Here is a 22,901-nt window from a genome sequence, read left to right as displayed (position 1 = left end):
TGTTCTTGGGCCTTGTCTTTTTCCCACATCCAGGGTAGGGGGAACCAGTTCTGCACTTTTGTCACCTATACAGAAGAGTCCACTGAGGCTAGGCTGCAATGCAGGGATCCCTATGATGGAGGTGGTTTTTTATCCAGTGCTGTGAGATCCAGCACTTCACCTGCCACAGCCAATGTCTCTGAGTCCAACTGGCTATCTGTGTGTGTGTGTGTGTGTGTGTGTGTGTGTGTGTGTGTGTGTGTGTGTGTGTAAGCATGTTCCTATGGAGTGAGCTGGCCCAGAGAAGACTCAGGAACAGTGGGGACAATTGATGTTCTGTAGATAGTTGGCATGGGAGTTCTGTATTGACCTCAGAAAGCTGTCTTCTGTGCACTTGCCCTACTGCAAATCTCTAGGCCAGTGGCATTCTGCAGGAACTCTGGCCACCACATCATGAGCAGCATCCTCTGCACTCCGCAGAAATGGACTGAAGTTGTTAGCGTCCTCAGCATCCATCCTATGCAGGCAATATAATCCCTCCACACTAGCTGCCAGCAGTGAAAAGACGTTGTCCTTGTCTTCAGCACCTTGTCCTTCAGCTGAACCTCTGAAAATGCCTGAGCCACACTGCCATGGGACTCTGGTTTCCTTATAGTTCTATGAAGTCTCTTGTTTTTCCTAAGAGAGGTGTCCCTCTGGCCGAATTTCTGTCCCCTTCCCCAGTTCGACTCCAGGTGCTCCTCCTCTACTTTTAGAGATACACATATATGCCTTTTCTCTACTTCACCAATTTCTGGTGGCAAAAATTCAACCCTCTGTCTTCATTTCTTTTTTTTTTTTTTTTTTTTTTTTCATTTTTCTTTTATTATTCATATGTGCATACAAGGCTTGGTTCATTTCTCCCCCCTGCCCCCACCCCCTCCCTTACCACCCAATCCACCCCCTCCCGCTCCCCCCCTCAATACCCAGCAGAAACTATTTTGCCCTTATCTCTAATTTTGTTGTAGAGAGAGTATAAGCAATAATAGGAAGGAACAAGGGGTTTTGCTGGTTGAGATAAGGATAGCTATACAGGGCATTGACTCACATTGATTTCCTGTGTGTGGGTGTTACCTTCTAGGTTAATTCTTTTTGATCTAACCTTTTCTCTAGTTCCTGGTCCCCTTTTCCTATTGGCCTCAGTTGCTTTTAAGGTATCTGTTTTAGTTTCTCTGCGTTAAGGGCAACAAATGCTAGCTAGTTTTTTAGGTGTCTTACCTATCCTCACCCCTCCCTTGTGTGCTCTCGCTTTTATCATGTGCTCATAGTCCAATCCCCTTGTTGTGTTTGCCCTTGATCTAATGTCCACATATGAGGGAGAACATACGATTTTTGGTCTTTTGGGCCAGGCTAACCTCACTCAGAATGATGTTCTCCAATTCCATCCATTTACCAGCGAATGATAACATTTCGTTCTTCTTCATGGCTGCATAAAATTCCATTGTGTATAGATACCACATTTTCTTAATCCATTCGTCAGTGCTGGGACATCTTGGCTTCAACCCTCTGTCTTCAAAGGAAGATAGATACGCTAGAGGGAATCAAAAGTGATACCTTTTCATGTGAAAGGAGAAAATGTTGAGGTATATATGATTTTTAACAGTATTATGTGTAGGAAACTCTATCTCCTGACTTTCTACTGCAGTTCCCCTGCAGGCCGATACCCAACAAATCCACAGGCCTGCACAAACAGCCTTTAAACATTTGTCACTCCCCAATCTTCCTGTCTTTGTTCCTGACTCTGTTGTGGTTTTAAAAATGCAACCTACCCCCACTTAGCACACTCTCACACTCTCATCCCTGGAGACTGACAGACACCCTTCTGTCTCACTAATAAAGCATGATTCAACTCCATTGAGGTCTCTGCCCTTCTTTGTCCTTTTTACCAGTCCTTTCCTAACATTGTGGATGTATAATCCAGTTTTGAAATGTGGTTTTATTTGCTGTAGAGATGAATGCAAATCAGAATCAATGATCCCGTTCTCTTCTGAGTTAAACCAGTTCATGCATCCTTTCATTGTGATTTTTTCTATTATGGTAATTATTACTGTCATTTTTGCTCCTGTTATTATTTGGGGTTTGTGTTTTGTTTCTCTTTGCAACTCTCCACACTAAACTCACAAGATTGGGGGAGAAGCCATTATTAGACTCTCTGCTGTGATGAGATGTAGTAGGCATCAGCTCTCAGCAATGTACATAACGAGGGCTACAGCTCACAATAATCACTATTGAATGAAAGCTTTACTTGGCCTTGATCTGGACCATCATAATCAGTAAGATCTTGCCACGCTTTATTAGTGAGGTTGATGAATGTATCTTTTGTTGTTCTGCCTTCTTCCCCAATATTAAACTTTGAAATTTGTGATTTGTTGAAATGCTGGATGAATGATAGCTCTAGTTTGCATGTCCAGCTAATTTGTTTCTATACATTTTGTCTAATTCTCTTCATCCTTCTCTGATGGCTTTTACACACATACATATATATTTTCTGAAAAGCTTTTTTGAGGTGCAAATTTTTTCTCTTTGTTAATGGACACAAATATGAGATTAAATCACTACTAGATTGGAAAAATGCCTGGCTGTGAAAACAAAATAAAAATCCACTTAAGGGCTGTTTTTCAAACAGCTCCAATGAAGCTCCGGATAGTCAGATGCCAGTTTCAGACAGATTCATCCCATTTTATCTCTTTCATCTCCTCTTTTTGATGACAGAACTTGGTGCCAGTGATTTCAGCCAACGCATTAATCAGAAAAAAATAATAAATGTGTAGAAGTCATATTTTTCTAAATATGAACTTAAAAACTGCTGCTACGTGTCATGTACAAAACTGGTCTATTCTACATGAACAGAAAATTACAGTTTAGGTTCCTCATTGTACTCAGTTTTATAGAAGTTCCAAATTCAGAATGAAAGAAAGCTGCTATGTATCAAACCATCTAAGCAATAAAGATTACATTTTTTTAAATGACAAAAAAAAATTTACATTCATTTTCCCTTCAGTCATAATGGCTGCCATTAAGGAAACAAAAAACAGCAAATATTAGTGAGGAAAAAGGAACCCTATACACAGCTTTGTGGAAATCAAATTAGTCTAGTCCCTATGCAAATAAGTTTCCTCAAAAAATGTTTTTTGTAGTTTCCCCAAAAAAAAATCAAAATAGGACTTCCATATGATCCAGCTATACCAATCCTGGGTATATACTCAAAAGGATCCAAGTCAGCTTACAATTGAAATACCTGCATTCACATGTTTATCACTGAAGCATTTACAATAGCCAGGTTAAGGAGTCAGCCTAAGTGCCCATCAACAGACGAATGGATAAAATAAGTTTGGCTCACACCTGTAATCTCAGCAACACAGGAGGAAGAGATAGGATCCCAGTTTGAGGCCAGCTCATGTAAAAAGTTAGTGAGAGTCCATCTCAACAAAACAAGTTAAGTGTATTCCCTGCTTTTGGGGATGGTAGATGGAAGGATAGTGGTCCAAGATTGGCAAGGGCAAAATTTTAAGAATCTATCTGGAAGTAGCCTGAAGCAAAAAGTGTAGTTGTGTCTCAAGTGGTAGAGTCCCTGCCTAGCAAACATGAGGCCATCAATTAAAATGACAGGACCACCAGAAAAAGAAAATGTAGTATATTTATACAATGGAGTTTTACTCGGCCATAATGAATAAGGATTTTATGTCCTTTGCAGGAAAATGGGTGGAACTGGTGATCATTTTGTTAAGTACCATAAGCCAGTCTCACAAAGACAAATATTGCATGTTTTCTATAGTTCCTGGTCCCATTTTCCTATTGGCCTCAGTTGCTTTTAAGGTATCTGCTTTAGTTACCCTTTAGTTTCTCTGCATTAAGGGCAACAAATGCTAGCTAATTTTTTAGTTGTCTTACCTATCCTCACGCCTCCCTTGTGTGCTCTTGCTTTTATCATGTGCTCAAAGTTCAATCACCTTGTTGTGTCTGCCCTTGATTAATGTCCATATATGAGAGAGAACATACGATATTTGGTCTTTTGGGACAGGCTAACCTCACTCAGAATGATGTTCTCCAATTCCATCCATTTACCAGAGAATGATAACATTTCTGAACAAGTAATTTTAAAGAGTATGAACTCAGAAGAAAGAAGCAGTGGACCTGGGAAACTTGAAAGGAGAAAAAGGCAAAAAAAAGGTGTGGGGTTCTGGGAAACTGCATACACTAAGAGCCTTAAATAATGCTCTTCTTATAATGAGGATAACAACTGGCTGGGCTTACTTGTGGCACTTAAAGGATCAGGACAGCAGCACTGGGGAGAAGCAGAGTTAACAATACAAACAGGAGATGAAGATGGAGGATCTGACAGGGTAGCAGTTCATAGAAATTCATAGGACACATCTAGATTACATCAGCTATGGGACAGAACATACCTTAAAGAGAAAACACAATAGGAGGTCAAGCCTACATAGAGAATCATAAGGAGTAAGTGCATCCAAGAGCCACAGGTGTGACTACCTACAGAAAAGGTTAGATCAAAAAGAATTAACCTAGAAGGTAACACATATGCACAGGAAATTAATGAGTCAACTCCCTGTATAGCTATCCTTATCTCAACCAGCAAAAACACTTGTTCCTTCCTATTATTGCTTATACTCTGTCTTCAACAAAATTAGAGATAAGGGCAAAATAGTTTCTGCCAGGTATTGAGGAGATGGGGGGTAGAGGGAGAGGGTGGAGTGGGTGGTAGGGGAGGAGGTGGGGGCAGGGGGGAGAAATGACCCAAGCCTTTTATGCACATGTGAATAATAAAACAATTTTTAAAAATTACTTGTTCAAATTTTCTTCTTGTGCCTGTTTCAGGGAACAAGACCACCTCAATCCCTAATTCTTAAATTGGATATGCACATGAGTAGGTGCTCTGATTTGCAAACTGGGATTTAGGTGGGAAGTGCATACTGACCTGGAATCATTTTTTCTTCAGCTCAATGTGTACAGTCCTGTGCACATGTTCATGTTTTTTTAGGACACAGTGTCTGTATTCCATGGACTCTTACATTTTCTAGAGGATATTAAATAGCACTTTGAAGGGACAGTCATCCAAAATGAGATGCCAGTAGGAGTACTTCACAACTGTAAAGAATGTGAAATTCTTAGGGCATCTGTGTTCTGTCCTTCACCATGCCAATAAATCTGAATATTGAGAATATGAGGCCTTTTTTTTAACTAACTTAATGGAAAATGGAGTCCAACCCCAAGTACATGACAACTTTGTATGATTAATTGAGAATACAAGATAAGCTCTGCACCAATCCATATCAATTGCAAGAGAGTGATTTCCTTCCAACTGTCAGAAAGAAGAGTAAAATCCATAGTGCCAGTAGTTCAGAAGCCAATCATGAGAGAGATGGGGAGATGAAATGAAAGTAAGAGGATCAGTAGTTGATTTAATATCTACAGATCAGGATGCCCTGATACAAGCACCTGGGGGTAATGAACACCTTGAACACACATACATGAAAGTCTCATGTAAATAGTCTGGGATGAAATATGGGCATCATGGGTCTTAAGAAGATTTGAGGTGATTCTGGCCTATTTATAAAGTTAGGAGCAGTGGTTCATGATGATCTCTAGTCTTCCACATGGAATTGTCCCTCATGTGTGGGACAATTACTCCATAGGAAAAGCTGAGCATCCATTAACTATTGACAGAATTTGTATTTCCTTCTCAACAAAACTCTTTGTATATCATAGAAAAACATGGTGACGAATGAATTTAACTTGTAGCCTCCATATGTGAAGCATATGTGCACAAACTGTAACAAGATGAAATAAGAAATAGTAGCTACAATGAAATTCAGTGTACAAAAATACTTATTCCAATTACACATAATGGTATTTAGTATTTTCTCTTTCATTTTTACCATAAATCTGGCTGTTTATATTGTACTATGTTAACTTCCCAGTTCTCTAATGAGACCAAGACCACAATTTGAAAATTTTACTGGTCAGGAATTTTCATGAAATAAAATCCCCACATAAAGCCTTTTCAGTCTCCCTTCCTTGAAGGATATGTAATAATACATCAAAACTGAATTTCAGTAAATGTTTGTATGTTTACACTTTGTTATTCTTTTTCTGGTGGTGGTACTGTTGTTGGAATTCAGGGCCTCACAATTGCAATGAAGGCACTTTACCAATTGAGCCACTCTGCCAGCCCTTTTTGTGCTAAGAATTTTCAAAATAGGGTCTTGAGAAGTATTTGTCCATGCCGGATTTGAATCATGATCCTCCTGTTCTCTACCTCCTGAGCAGCTAGGCTTACAGGTGTGAGACATGGGCTGTCAACCTCTACATCATTCCAGACTGCCATGAAGTACTAAAAGGAATCTTTTTTGAAGGAGAAGTAATGAGAAAGAAAAATAAAAACAGGAAATAGTATAGTAAAACACAGTGCAATCCTTTAGATATTTGTGGGTCTAGATACTGAGACTGTTCCTAGAAATGCTTTATGGGTGACCTAGTATGGAATTGTCTTCAAGAAATTAGAGAAAAGAGTTTTTCTCTGAGTGAATTCACTGCTGTTTCTTCATCATTCCATTTTTAGTGAGTCCTTTCTCTGGTGTTTCCTGATCTGCTGTAGAAAAACACCCTAAATTTTTCTTTTAAATTCTGATCCCTGTCTAAACAAAGTGATCCAACATCCAGAGTGCCTGCTCTTGCCTATATTAGGTACTTTTCTAGATCTTCCTCAATATTTATAATGAGAGTCTGCTCCAGGGTTTCAAGATGTCATGTGGCTTTAGTTAAACGTTGGTCCCCAAGTGTTATTGTCTACTCTTATGTAAAAGAGGGCCTGGACATGGATGTCATGTGAAGCCTACTAGCTCTCTTTCCTATGTCTCTGCCAGTTGTCCACCCACTCTTCCCTTTTTGGAATCATAAGAGGTGTGTTTCTCCTTCTCACAGCAGTCTTTGTGAGTGTGCATCATAGGTAGTTAGAACACCCAACACCAAGAAGTGCAAAAAGTCCTGGATTTGGTCAAGATAAAGAGAATCAGGAGGAAAAATGACTGATACCACCAGCTGCTGGGGGGAACGGGATTAGAAAGGGGTCCTGAATACTGCATCACAAGCTGGACTGAAAGTACAAGAGGGTGTTCTCTACATCACTGTGGATGCCACCTTCTACTTTAACCAGACTGAGTTTAAGTAATTAGGCTCATTCTCCCATAGAAGCTCAGGTGGTCTCTGCTCTCTGTCATCACTTGGCAATACCTCCTGTGGCATCCATTCCCAGGACCTGACCAAGACTCTCATTTGATTTCTCTCAGATAACAAGTGTTGCTGGAATTAACAAGAGATATTGCTGATTGCAACAAGACTGTATCACAGAATGTACCTTTCCCACTTGAAGAAACATAAAACAACAAACAAAGTGAATGGCCAAATGTAGAATACTGAAGACTTTCTGTATGATCCTTCATGATTGGTTTTCACAACCATGAGGTGCTCTTGACAATTTTCACTCCAAAAATACAGTTTTATTAGAGAAATAACAGTTCCTTAGCCTCTAATTGTGATGAATATCCAAGAACAGGTCAAGGCCAATAGACGCTATTGAGAGAACTTAATCCTAGCTGTCATAAGTCCTACCCTGCAGAAAACCAATGGCAGTGGCAGTTGTAAAAAGACAGCAGATAAAATTGAACCCTCTTTCAGGATGGCAAATTCTAGAAACAGGCAGTATTAGTGTTCAATGTTTTTGCTAAAAATGTTTAGCCTGAACTTAAGCTCTGGAAATTCTCAGACACATGAAGAATATAGACAAGTAAGCAAGACAACTGACCTGTATTCTTCATTCAGTTCTTCACCTATACTTGTTTTTGTTCACATTCTGTTTTAAAAAGGACATTTTCTCTGGGTTTTAATTTTAATCCAAATTTAATAAGAACCAGAATAATAAATAATATGTATGTTAAGCTCTGGGGCACTCAGGCTTTTATTAAAGTGCAAAGTTATAATCTTTTATTACTGTGCTTAATTTTTGAGGTAAGTATATAAATTAGTACAAGCATTCTAATTTTCCTATTTATGTTCTAAACTCTCCCATATAAATTAGTATATATTTACCATAGGAAGTAGAATGAGTGTATTATAGTTCTTTCTTTATGTTGTGTTTGTGTGTTATTTGACATTTAGAAAGCATGTTATGGCTTTCTGTTTAGAATTACCCTAAGATGTTTTTGACATCTTTAGCATCCTTTAATTAAACATCTACTATTTGGTCTGCATGTTGTACATGAAACCATTCAACTTCAATTGTGGCTATCAATGACATTATTTGCTTTCTTCATTTCTACCCACTGTGCATCTAATTTATAGTGTTATTTCAAACCAACCTATTTCTCCCACCTTGTCCACACCTTGGATTTTGATTTAGATCAAAATTGAATCTATGAATGCTCATGAAAACTGAGTGCCCTTGTTCAACACTTAGGTAGGTTTCATACTTGATTGATCTTCAGGGTGGAGTTAGGAAGCTCTGAGTTTGCATATTTGACATTCCTACTGCCTTGACAGGTATCTTAGAAGATAGAAAGTGCTTGAATATTCAGATATATTGCTTTGCTTTTTGAGATAAGCATGCCATATATTTTGATTTTGGTTTTCACTTTTGTTCAACTAGGACCTGAAATTTCTACCAGCTCTTCCATTCCTTCTTGTCTCCACAGGTCTTCACTGGATGCATCTTCCATTCAGTTCTCTTGCCTTTCCTCAGCAATTCTGAATTCCCAAGTGTAAGATCTCTGCCCCAGAGAGCACATTACATTTCAATTTCCTTAAGGCTAGGGTTCTAACAAAATAGTCCCTGCAGTGTTTTGAGTGTCCATACACTCCCTCTGGGGATGTCTTCCTGTGATCTGCTATGAAGAGTCTTTTCCTGCTGTCTTCTGTGTATTTGAGTAGTCTATGTTTCTCCTTTTCTATTGCATGGTTCTCAGGCCTTGTTAAACAAAACCATTTGAAGTCTATGGTATTCTCTGGTCCTTAGATGTTTGGGAGCAGAGTTAAGAGTGGTATTTTTAATCTGTATTAAAACATAGCCCTTGAAATATACGTTGAGAGATTCAGCTACCTTTATCCTAGAGTACCTGTACTCCCCCATCATGTACTTCTTCAAATGCAAAAATTCAATGGCACTCAAAATGGACTGAATCACATAGTACAATGTTCATTGGCAAGGTTCAAAATTTGCCACATTGTGGTTGAATGCTTTTAATATAATCCATGCAGACTTACCTTTGCAAAAATTATTTAAATAATATTGCATTCTTAATTACGTGAGTATATTTCCTAAATGGTGATGATTTCATAAGTATTATTACAAATGTATTACAACAAATCTTTAAAAAACTAGGGTCTTGCACTTGCTAGGCAGACACTATACCTCTTGACCCATGCCTCCAACTATAAAAACTTTTAATTGTATAGCCCAAGGAGTTTCATTATGACATTTCTACTCATGCATATCATCTACTTTAATCATACTCACCCTTTTGTTACTCTTTCTCACCCCTCATTTCCTTTTCCCCGTTGATATCTGGAATGATGTAGAGGTTGACAGCCCATGTCTCACACCTGTAAGCCTAGCTGCTCAGGAGGTAGAGAACAGGAGGATCATGATTCAAATCCGGCATGGACAAATACTTCTCAAGACCCTATTTTGAAAATTCTTAGCACAAAAAGGGCTGGCAGAGTGGCTCAATTGGTAAAGTGCCTTCATTGCAATTGTGAGGCCCTGAATTCCAACAACAGTACCACCACCAGAAAAAGAATAACAAAGTGTAAACATACAAACATTTACTGAAATTCAGTTTTGATGTATTATTACATATCCTTCAAGGAAGGGAGACTGAAAAGGCTTTATGTGGGGATTTTATTTCATGAAAATTCCTGACCAGTAAAATTTTCAAATTGTGGTCTTGGTCTCATTAGAGAACTGGGAAGTTAACATAGTACAATATAAACAGCCAGATTTATGGTAAAAATGAAAGAGAAAATACTAAATACCATTATGTGTAATTGGAATAAGTATTTTTGTACACTGAATTTCATTGTAGCTACTATTTCTTATTTCATCTTGTTACAGTTTGTGCACATATGCTTCACATATGGAGGCTACAAGTTAAATTCATTCGTCACCATGTTTTTCTATGATATACAAAGAGTTTTGTTGAGAAGGAAATACAAATTCTGTCAATAGTTAATGGATGCTCAGCTTTTCCTATGGAGTAATTGTCCCACACATGAGGGACAATTCCATGTGGAAGACTAGAGATCATCATGAACCACTGCTCCTAACTTTATAAATAGGCCAGAATCACCTCAAATCTTCTTAAGACCCATGATGCCCATATTTCATCCCAGACTATTTACATGAGACTTTCATGTATGTGTGTTCAAGGTGTTCATTACCCCCAGGTGCTTGTATCAGGGCATCCTGATCTGTAGATATTAAATCAACTACTGATCCTCTTACTTTCATTTCATCTCCCCATCTCTCTCATGATTGGCTTCTGAACTACTGGCACTATGGATTTTACTCTTCTTTCTGACAGTTGGAAGGAAATCACTCTCTTGCAATTGATATGGATTGGTGCAGAGCTTATCTTGTATTCTCAATTAATCATACAAAGTTGTCATGTACTTGGGGTTGGACTCCATTTTCCATTAAGTTAGTTAAAAAAAAGGCCTCATATTCTCAATATTCAGATTTATTGGCATGGTGAAGGACAGAACACAGATGCCCTAAGAATTTCACATTCTTTACAGTTGTGAAGTACTCCTACTGGCATCTCATTTTGGATGACTGTCCCTTCAAAGTGCTATTTAATATCCTCTAGAAAATGTAAGAGTCCATGGAATACAGACACTGTGTCCTAAAAAAACATGAACATGTGCACAGGACTGTACACATTGAGCTGAAGAAAAAATGATTCCAGGTCAGTATGCACTTCCCACCTAAATCCCAGTTTGCAAATCAGAGCACCTACTCATGTGCATATCCAATTTAAGAATTAGGGATTGAGGTGGTCTTGTTCCCTGAAACAGGCACAAGAAGAAAATTTGAACAAGTAATTTTTAAAAATTGTTTTATTATTCACATGTGCATAAAAGGCTTGGGTCATTTCTCCCCCCTGCCCCCACCTCCTCCCCTACCACCCACTCCACCCTCTCCCTCTACCCCCCATCTCCTCAATACCTGGCAGAAACTATTTTGCCCTTATCTCTAATTTTGTTGAAGACAGAGTATAAGCAATAATAGGAAGGAACAAGTGTTTTTGCTGGTTGAGATAAGGATAGCTATACAGGGAGTTGACTCATTAATTTCCTGTGCATATGTGTTACCTTCTAGGTTAATTCTTTTTGATCTAACCTTTTCTGTAGTTCCTGGTCCAATTTTCCTATTGGCCTCAGTTGCTTTTAAGGTATCTGCTTTAGTTTCTCTGCATTAAGGGCAACAAATGCTAGCTAATTTTTTAGTTGTCTTACCTATCCTCACCCCTCCCTTGTGTGCTCTTGCTTTTATCATGTGCTCAAAGTTCAATCACCTTGTTGTGTCTGCCCTTGATTAATGTCCATATATGAGAGAGAACATACGATATTTGGTCTTTTGGGACAGGCTAACCTCACTCAGAATGATGTTCTCCAATTCCATCCATTTACCAGAGAATGATAACATTTCTGAACAAGTAATTTTAAAGAGTATGAACTCAGAAGAAAGAAGCAGTGGACCTGGGAAACTTGAAAGGAGAAAAAGGCAAAAAAAAGGTGTGGGGTTCTGGGAAACTGCATGCACTAAGAGCCTTAAATAATGCTCTTCTTATAATGAGGATAACAACTGGCTGGGCTTACTTGTGGCACTTAAAGGATCAGGACAGCAGCACTGGGGAGAAGCAGAGTTAACAATACAAACAGGAGATGAAGATGGAGGATCTGACAGGGTAGCAGTTCATAGAAATTCATAGGACACATCTAGATTACATCAGCTATGGGACAGAACATACCTTAAAGAGAAAACACAATAGGAGGTCAAGCCTACATAGAGAATCATAAGGAGTAAGTGCATCCAAGAGCCACAGGTGTGACTACCTCTGTATGCTGATCCAGGGAATCTGTATTCTATTCTGCACTTGCTGAACAATAGTATTCTTTTGATAATCTTTCATTACAGGACATTTCTGGTGTCAATGAGCACATCTTGAAACCCATGTGTGCATCATTAGCCTTCAGGATCATCATTCTATATCTGGGCAGGTGTTTTCATTTCAAAGTAAGTATCCAAATTTAGCTCTGAAAAGAAAACCATAACCATTGCTATCTCACCATTATTGGGATATGAGAGCACCATCAGCCAAACAAAAGCAGGCTGGGACATGAAAGTCCATCGGGGGCATGAAGCCTATAGACAAATCTGAAATTTTCATTATGGAGATATTTCTTATATATTCTGTAAAAATAAAATTGCCAGTAGGCAAAGGTACTTCCATTTTACTAAAATGTTCAAGGAAAACAGGATTAGTAAAACCCGGAATCTTCTAAGAGTATAAGACAAGACAAAGAAATGACACCACATAAGGCTATGCTTTTGAAATAGAAGAGTTGATAAAACTCAAGCAAAAGCAAGTACAGGAAAAACCATATCAAAGAAAAGAACTGGGGGAGATTAATCCTAAGAAATTGACAGAGCTTGCACAAATATTTGATGTATTTCCAATATGCACAATACATATAAAACACTTGCCACATATAATGTTGGTTTTCTATATACAAGTTTCATTATTCACATCTGATGAGTATATAGGGTATGCACTCTTAACTGTCTGACAGCACGAATTTTTACATTGGAAACTGGAAGGATTATATATAATATCATAATTACTATTCTAGAGAGTTGAAACTAGAAAAAAATTAGAAATATGAGAAAAAAGTGGAAAGAAAGATGCTGTGAAAAGATGACCTGTTAAACACCAGGAAAAATCATAACATGGAGCAATAAACTGATGAATTCACACTCTGCCTGCTCCCCAAACATCTCCTGAGATGGCTTATTGTTTGGCCATCTGTGAAAGGCTAGCAAGAGACAGGGTGACTGAATCCAGGTGCAGAGTATTGACTGGTCTTGTGGAAAGCCAATGGAAATCAATGAGAAGCCAGACAGATGAAAAAACAGTTCAATGCTACAAGTAACTCACATGGGTCAGGGCCTGCAAGTCCCCAGATTCTCAGGAGAACTTCCCACAGGAACTCTGTAAGTGGGAGAATGTGGCCCATTATCCCATTTGACCTTCACCTCCTGACATTATCACCAAGCAGCACCAGAGGCTCCAGGTGTTCAAACTGAGAGGAACACAGAGGAAATATGAGCACAAGCCAGATAAAGCGGACATGAAAGTTTGAAAATTCAGTCTTAAGGACATTTGGAGCAAGCCAGGGGAGGTGGGAAAAGCCTATAATCCCAGCCACTTTGGAGGCACAGACTAGGAGGGTGGTGGTCTGAGGTGAGCTGGAGGCAAATGGTAGTAAAAGTGAAACACCCATCTTAACAAATTAAGCTGGACTTTGTTGAGTGTGCCTTTCATCCCCTCCAAGATGGTTTGTTGGAGTTGCTGAAGTGCTAGAGTCCTTAAAATGTATGACGCTCTGAGTACAAATGTCATCAATGCCAAAAAAACCCCAAGGCTATTGTTAAAGAAATCTTCAAGCAGTGTGGGAAGCATTGAAAGGGGCCACTAGTGCAAGATTCAAGCCCAGTACCACCTTGTACAAAAAATGAGATGGTGATGCCTTGGGCCTGAGCTTTAAAGGAAGCCACATGACCTCTTGACAAACCTGGAACAAACTCTTTCCATGAACATTGACAAAGAGCAAAGAAGGCACCAGTGGAGACCACAGAAGGCACTCTGAATGTTGTGTCACCTTGGCTAGACAGGGATAAGTATTTACAAGAAAGCTTCCATGTGTTTTTCCAAAGCAGAACAGGAAAACTCAAAAAGGGGAGTGAAGAGAGCAGTGAGTTCAAAAAGAGATCAATTATTTTCCCTAATTTTGTGAAGGAAATTCCACAACAGGTCACCTATAAAACATTTCTCAGAACAGTCCCAATATCTAGACCCACAAATATCTAAATTGAAAGCGATTGTTTTTCTATACTTTCCCTTCACTGTATTTTTCTATCTTCAAATGCTCCTTCAGAAAAGATCCCACTTTAGTAGTTTAATAGCTATTTAAAATGGCATAGAAGTGTAACTACACAATAATTTCCTAAGTTTCCCATTTGTTCTGTGTTCACAATCAATTTTGTTGATCCTTGATATAACTGGACACACTTCCATTCAATTAGTTATATAAAAGGATATCATATTTTCAGAACTCCAGATTCAACAGGATTGTATTGCAGACTCAAAATTGGAAAAGAAAATAAGGAGAGAACAGGGACTGCCTAAATTGCTCATGATCTATGCAGCTTTGAAGTACTGCCCTTGGCATCTCCTTTGGACTGTCATCCCTTCACAGTACCATTTAGTATCCTCTAGGTAATGTCAGAGTCCATGAGGTACAGATACTGAGTCCTTATCAAACCATGAATACTGGCAAAATGTGGGAGACATGGGGCTGAAGACAACATGTATTCCAGGAGCTATCTTTCTCCAAACAATAACGTAGTGTGGAAATTACTTTTTTGTAATTAGGGTTTCCTCACATTAATTTTAACAATTTTCATGTGCATGTCTAATATAAGAATTAGGGATTGATGTGGTCTGGTTCCCAAAAGCAGGCATAAGTACAGAATCTGCAGTAGTGACTTATGTAAGGAGTGATACCAGAGGAAAAAGGGACTAGAGCCTGGGTAACTGGGAAGACAGGCAAACAACAAGAAAAAGATGGGGGTCTGGAGAATTATACATACTTAGCAGGCTAAAAGATGCTATTCATACAATAAGGGTAATAACAAGCTGGGCTTACCTGTGGCACTAAAGTGTCATGATAGCAGCACTGGGTAGGAACACAGTTCACAATACAAGCAGGACAAGAAGATGGAGGTGCAGACAAGGTAACAACCCATGGAAATTTGAAGTAAAATCAGACAGATATTCTATCAGCTGTTTGACAGAACAAACCTTGAAGAGAAAACACAGTAGGAGAATGAGCTCAACCCTACATAGGATCATAGGGAGTAAGTACATCCAAGAGCCACAGGTGTGATTACCTCTCTGGCCTGGTTCAGGGAATCTGCATGCTATTCTGTATTTACTGAATACTACTTCTCTCTTGACAATCTTCCACTTGAGGAGATTTGTGGCTTCAATGAGGCCATGTTGAAACCCAAATGTATGGTTAACTGAGTCTTTGGGAGCATCACCCTCCAGGTTGCCATGGTTTCCCACTTCAAAGCAAGCATCCAAATTTAGCTCTGAAAATAAAACTACAGCTATTGTTATCTATACCCTTGTTGGGAAATAAGGGCATAATCAAGTAAACAAAGTCCATGAGGGGACGTGAAGTCTATGGACCCCATTATATTTTCATGATTGCTAATGTTTCTTACATATCCACTGATGATAAAATGGCCAAGAGACAAAGGTATTTCCAATTCATTAGAATATTCAAGAAAAACAGGACTAGTAAAACCCAGTATCTCCCAGGAAAATTAGGCAAGACAAGGAAAAGACACTGGGTATGGGCTGTGCTTTTGGAAAGGAAGACCTTTTAAAACCAAGCAAAACCAAAGTTCAAAGAAAACCCTATGAGATAAACTAGCTGAGGGTGATTAATCCTGGGAAACTTATAAAACTTGAATAAACATTGCTATATTTCCCATATGCACATTATACATAATACAGGTGTAACCAAGACAAAATACATATGATTTAGATATATGGTTAATTATTGACATTAGGTGAGCATATAATGTATAGGCATTTATTTATCTGATTGCACATCTTATATTGGAAAATGGAGGAAAAATGTACAATATTACTCCTATGCCAGTTAGTTGAAATTGGAAATAATTGGAAAATATGAAAAGAAAGTGGAGATAAAGCAGCTGTGAAAAGCAGATTGCATCAGGAAATCATATCATGGAGAAATAAACAGAGGATTCACACTCTCCCTGTGCCCCAATTATCTCCTAAGCTGGCTTATTGCTCTGGCATCTGTGGAAGGTGAGTAGGAGACAGAGTGACTGAGTTCAATGGCTGAGTACTGACTGGGCTTGGAAAGCAAATGGAAAGGAAAACAGAGGGCAGATGTGCAAAAGACAGTTGTATGCTAAAAGTTATTCACATGGGTTAGGCAATGGATGTCCCTGGAGGCTCAGGAGCATTTTACATGGAACACTCCAAGTGAATTACTGAGACCCTTTATCCCACATGAATTTTCATGACTTTACCACCAGGAAGCATCAAGGAACTCAAGGAGTTGACAATGAGAATGACAGAGTAAAGATGAACATGACCCATATAAAGAGGACATGAAGGGTTGAAACCTCAGTCTTAGGAATATCTGGAGAAAGCCAGGGGTGGTGACCCATGGATATAATCCAAGCTACTTGTAAGGTGGAGACTGGGAGGATGGTTGTCTGAGGTGAACTGGGGAAAAATGGTAATGAAATCCCATTTCAACTGATTAAAGCTGGACTTTGTCAAATGTGCCTGTCATCCCAGCTAAGAATGACTTTTGGAGGTGCTGAAGTGGGAGTGCTCCTAGCAGGTATGAGACCTTGAGTTCAAGTGCCAGTAACACCAAAGAAACAACAGAAAAACCTTATTTTTTAAAGAAATCTTTTAGCACAGTATGAGAAGAATTGAAAGGGTTCACTGACACAAGATCCAAGTCCACTCCCACCATTTACTAAAGGGGAGACAGTGGTACCTTGGGCCTGAGCTTTAAGGAAAGCCACATAAGCTGTTGATGAACCTGGAGCAGACCATTTCCATAAACCCTGAGGAAGAGCAAGGAAGGTACTAATGGGAGTCACAGTAAGTATGCTGGACATTGGGTCACCTTGGTTAGACAGGGATCAGAATTTACAATAATGTTTTGGAATATTTTTTCACAAGCAGATTAGGAAAACCGAAAGAATTTGCTCAAAATGTTGAGTAAAAGGAAACCAGTGAGTTCAACCAGAGGACAACACTTTTCTCTAATTTCTTCAAGGCAATTCTATACTAGGTGACCCCTAAAGCATTTCTAGGAATAGTTCCAATGGATACACCCAAAAATATCTTAAGTAAAGTGATTCTACTGTGTTTTACTATATTTTCCCCTCTTCTGTATTTTTCTTTCTAAAAAGCATTCCTTAAAATGATTCCTTTTTAGTATTTCATAACACTCTAGAATAGCAAAGAAGTAGAAATATATAACAGTTTCCTAAGGTTCATGTTCAATGTATTATTGTTCCTTCAAGGGAGGAAGACAGAAAAGTTTTCTATGAGGGTTTTATTCAAAAAAATCACTGTCCAAAAGTAAAACTTTCTGTGGGTTTGATCTCATTAGAGGACTAGGAAGTAAACATGGCAGAATTCAAGCTATCAGTTTTATCTGAAAATGTTTAAAAAAATGCTTCATTCCACTATGTGTAATTGGAGGAAGTGTTTTTTGTACTTTTCATTTCAATATAGTTATTGTTCTTATTTAATCTTGTATTCAAAACATTTTGTGCATACATGCATAAATCCATCTCAGTATTTTGCTGGGTTATTTACACAGTTTTGTTCAGAAGGGGAATACAAATTCCTTCAATGGTTAATGGATGTTATGCTTTTTCTATGAAATGTGCCACATATATGAGATATTTCCATCTTGTCAACTTTCAGTTTATAAACCCATGCTCCTCACTTTATGCCATAAATTAGAATCACCTGGAAGTTTTCAAAAACAATGATGCCTAAACCATATCCCCACTTAAATGAGAGCCTCAATTCTTTTTAATGGCAGCATGATCTGGTGATAGGGAAAAGACCATAGTTTCCCAGCACTCTCATTTCTTCTCCCTATCTCAGTTATGATTGGCTCCTTACCTACTGCCATTATGGATATTACAATTCTTTATGACAGTCTTAAGCAAATCGCTCTTCTTGTCAATTGAATTAGCTTGATGCAAAGCTTGTCCTGTATTCACAATCAATTTAATTGGGTCTTGATATAATTGGCCTGGACTCACATTCCATTAAATTAGTTAAATAAAAGGCTGTCATGTTCTCAGACCTCCAGATTACATAGAGTTGTATTTTGGACTCTTAATATTTCTGTGGGACAGAAAATAAGGAGAAAATTCAGTAGCACACGTTCTAGGCAGTTTTCAAGTACTCCCCTTGGTGTCTACTTTTCACCTGATATGCTTTACAGTGCCATTTAATATCCTACAGTTTTGTCAGAGTCAATGAGGTACAGATACTGAGTCTTGGAAAACCCATGCACATTGATACAGAGCTGCACATATGGAGCCAACACGGACTCCAGGCCAGTAGGTGTTATGTGTCTCATGCCCATAGCCCAGTTTGCCACTGACATTTTTCAATTGGGCATCTTCTCATTAATTTAAAATTTTTCATTTGCATATCCAATTTAAGAATTATGGAGTGAGTTGGTCAGCTTCCCCAAAGCAGGAAGATGGGTAGAATCTTCATCAGAAGATTTCCAAGTGGAAAGGTGCAGTTGAGCTGGAGAAACTGTGAAGAGAAGGTTAAAAGCCAAGAATGTGTGGTGTTTCCAGGAAATCACATGTACTTAGCAGCCTAAAAGATGCTCTTCATACAATGAGGATAACAACTGACTAGACGTCTCTGTGACAATTACAGTATGTGACAATTACAGTATCGGGACAGCAGTAGTGGGTAGAAACAGAGTTCAGAGTGCAAACAGGAGATGAGGAAAGAAGGGTCTGGCAGGGTGGCTCCCCATGGAAATTTGAGGTAAGAACAGATAAAGGGTACATCAGGTGCTGGGCAGAAGAAATGCTGAAGAGAAAACACAGTGGGAGAATGAGCTCAATCCAACATTGTAAGTCATAAGTACCAAGTACATTCAAGAGCCACGGGTGTCCTGTGCCAGTGAATCTGCCTGTTATTCTCCATTTGCTGAACAGCAATTTTCTTTTGGTAATCTTCTATTTCAGGACATTTGCAGCCATGTGTGTTGTCAACTGAGCCTTTGAGAGCATCACAGTTCATCTTGGCAACATTATTCCTTTCAAGAGAAGCAGCTACCTTCAACACTGAAAGTAAACTACAGCCATTGTTATTTATTACCTTATTGTGATATAAGAGGATCATCATGTTAAGACAGTAATCTAGGATGAGAAAAGTGACCTAGGATAAGATGGCCCCTGAAGACAGAAGTCTGACACACACCCCTGCTGCTTACAGGCTCATGGTGACTTTACATAGCTCATTATCTACTCTTCATTATGCTTCCTACTGATCTGTGTCCTCCACAGAGGTCCTGGCTAATAGAGATCTGGCCTGACACTAGAAATTCAGCAAAGCTCTACAGCCACCTGACCTCTCATCTTTGCTGACCCAAAATAGACCTCATAGGTGGCCTACAAACTTCAGCCCAGACAGGATGGGAGTACTGGATTGGGAGTTCCCTTTGGAATTCAGTTGGGTTTACTGCATGGTGTTGAGAGTACTAACTGCTTTGTTTCAGAGCATGGATGACTTTATGTCCATCAAAGGGGAGAGCAGTGCCTCTGTGAAGTTCCTGTGAGTACAATGGCTCAGAATGAGTAAAAGGGTGGAAATGCTATTCACCTGATGAATCTATGGAGAGTTCTTTCACTTTCTCCTCCTGCAGCTCACTGTTGATACTAGTGAGATCAGGAAGAACAAAAGATGAAGTCAAGATGGATTGCACATCATTGCAACCCAGCTATTCCTGATCAGAAGCTTATAGGTAGGGTTCAATAGCATGGAGCTCTCTTTTCACAAAGGACAAAGAAAACCATTCTTCTCTGACTTGGGTACAGCTTGATTGCCATAAAGGTGAGAGAGAAGAAGAGAGACAGAGAGATTGAGTGTGCTCCACATTAGTGCACTGGCCAGCTACAAGCTGATGGGGAAGACTCAGCTCCCCCTGAAGTACTATCACCAGAGGAGTTAGGCAAGGACAACTATAATGTTAGGTGGACCTTCTTCATAAATGACATTGAATATTTTTCACAGCTGTGCAGTAAGTATTGGCTCCATCACTGTGGACTCCCAGTGAACTTGTGCCTTCTAGACTCTTTTCTATCAGTAGTGGGATGTGATATTTTTTTGGGGGGGGCTATTTACATTTCACCACAAATCTGTCCATGACCACAGGCAAACCATGCAGGAAAGAGATGTTCATCTCATTCTGATTTCAGCCTTACTAAGTGGACAAGTGATTTCTTTAAGTGCAAGAGATCCTGAGACTACTTCGTTCACAAGCAGTTAACCTTGCTAAATGGGTTATGTCATCATTGGTTGAATGAGTAACATCACTTTCTTTGTTCTCAATGGGAAAATGTGTAGCTATTTTCAAGTCTTGGTCTGTACTTTTAGAGCACTTTCCCCATGTGTTAACCTTGCTTTCTAGTCCCTAGTGTTTCAACATTACCTGGAATTCAGTAACTCTTCTTTATCATCCTCCTCATCATTATGGTTTTCTGCAAATTGTGGAATGTCCAGAAAGTCACTAAATAATTCCACCTGACAAATTTAAACACAATGGATTACCTGAGCATGCAGATATAAATCATATATGTATGAGTACATAATGCTCTTGGAGAGTTGTATTTGATGATCTCATATGTTGTCTTTGGTAATTGGGGGAGTAAATACAATCAATATTTCCCACAGATATATAGGAAAAGGTCATAACAAAACACAGTCTTTGGGAAAATTAATACACACTAACAAAAATACATTTAGCATCAAAAGAAAAGAAACAAAGATTGTCTGTGACAACAGGCAGACTCTTCCTGCAGAATGCCCTGATTTGTTGAATCATTATTACTGCATTCTGGTGCTTAACTAGGAACACTTAAGCTGCGTTTGGTCTTCTGGTCACTTAATGGTTGTCTAATTTCTTCCAGATTTCACTAGTTTTCTTCCTTCAAAAATGCTGATTGCTAAGGCTTTAGGAGCCGGAGAAGTTTTATTCTCACTGAAGTACAATCATGGGCATTCCCTCATTCAATCTTTACAGCTAAGAAGCAAAACATGATTTGTTCCATTTTACAGATGAAGAAGCTGACATCCAGAAGGATACATCAGTCACTTGACTACAGTCATGAAGTAAGTGCTCAGGAAAATATAGGAAACTTTCATTCTTACTGTAGACTCTCAGTACTTTAAGAATCTGCCTCCTATTCTTGTGCCCTAGATGGATGCACCTTGGGCCCCAAAGACTACCTGCCATCCCTCAAGGATGACAGAGAATATTGGAATACTCTGACCTCCAACTCCAACCAAGTGCATTTTTCCACTCTGTTTCCACCCAGGCTGTGTGCACCCTGCCATGATCTCCCTTGTGATTGGAAACGAGGACTTGTGGTAAAAGTTACTACTGGAGGTGTGGAGTGTCCTGTAAGCTGGGGACCTGGGTATAATCAGGGCTGTGGACTACTTATCTGCGTCTATTTTGTAGACAAAGGATTCCACCAGCCTGCCCACATCCAGCTGCTCTCTATGGTCCTGACCCTGGTGGTGTCAGTGTTTTTCTGGGTCAGGATATCCTTGAGATGCTGTTTGAGGGAGGATGCCTCTCTTTTTTTCTGTAACACCTGTTCTTATATCCACCTGTTCAGATGGATGAGTCACCTCTCCCATCTTAACTTGAACCAGGACATCAGTTTCCTAAGGTGGGAGAGAAGAAATTGCTAGTTAAGAAATGGCATAATCATACAGGTTGAAATTTTGAGAGAGATTTCTGTGAGAATAATCCCAAAATATTCTCCAGGCATAAATCAGGCTCATTCCTTGGTGAACTGTGGCTTTTTCTTTTATTATATCCTATATTCAGTGGTCCAGTGGAAACATGCTTTTGAGCTATTTATAGACTCCCCCTGAAGTTTTGTGACTTCTAGGCATCTTTCTCTTAATGTTAGGACAGGATAAAAATTTTAATTTTGTGGGGGCTTTTTGTTTGTTTTGTTGTGAAATGCCTGACAAGAAGGATTGTGAACCATGCAGAAAGTAGGTGCACCGCTGGAGTTCAGGCAAGCAAAAGAGAACTAGTCATCTCTGAGAGTGCTGAATATATCTCCCTATGGTTCGCTCACTCTTGATGTGACAGATTGCAAAATGCCACTCAGAAAAGACAATGCTTAGTGTTTGAGTAAATGAAACCAGAGTAATAACAGCTTTCCTTTACACTTGCATCATGAATGTGGCTACATTTAGCTTCTGTGTGTGATCTTTTGGGGCCACCCTCCATATTTTTCAGAATCACTACCTTCCCATAATTACTGGTTTTTACATGGGGGCCAATTCTGGTGATACTCGTTCTTCCTTATCCTTATCTTCATCTTCCAGATGTCCTAAAATCAAACTCAAACAAGCCCAGTTAGACATTAGGTAGCTCTACTCAGCCATCAAGAGTGTAGGAGCTTACCTTGGCACAGAAACATAAATTGTCTGTGTGTGAAATCAGAAAGGACTCATGTTTTTCTTTAAAGAAATACCTGCCATGATATTCTAAACTGCAAAGTGAGTGACTCCTATTAGATTAAGGTGTAATATACAAATTGGCACTAGGGAAAGAATACTAGTCACACTCCACAGCACAAGATTCTTACTATTAATTGAAGTTTCTTGATCCAGGATGCAATTTTGCTTCTGGGAAAATTACATACACAAGCAATGATAGTGCAGGGA

The 22,901-nt window shown here is 39.1% G+C and overlaps 1 pseudogene; it reads right to left on the bottom strand.

Moving 5' to 3' along the window:
* LOC109677665 (metaxin-3-like) overlaps positions 1-495 on the bottom strand; it is a 58,092-nt pseudogene extending 57,597 nt beyond the window's left edge.
* Between the last annotated feature and the right edge of the window lie 22,406 nt (positions 496-22,901).

The sequence above is a fragment of the Castor canadensis genome, chromosome 5 (assembly GCF_047511655.1).
Source record: "Castor canadensis chromosome 5, mCasCan1.hap1v2, whole genome shotgun sequence".
Taxonomy (NCBI): Eukaryota; Metazoa; Chordata; class Mammalia; order Rodentia; family Castoridae; genus Castor; species Castor canadensis.
The sequence above is the reverse complement of the archived record's forward strand: the minus strand, read 5'-3'. Positions and strand labels throughout refer to the sequence as shown.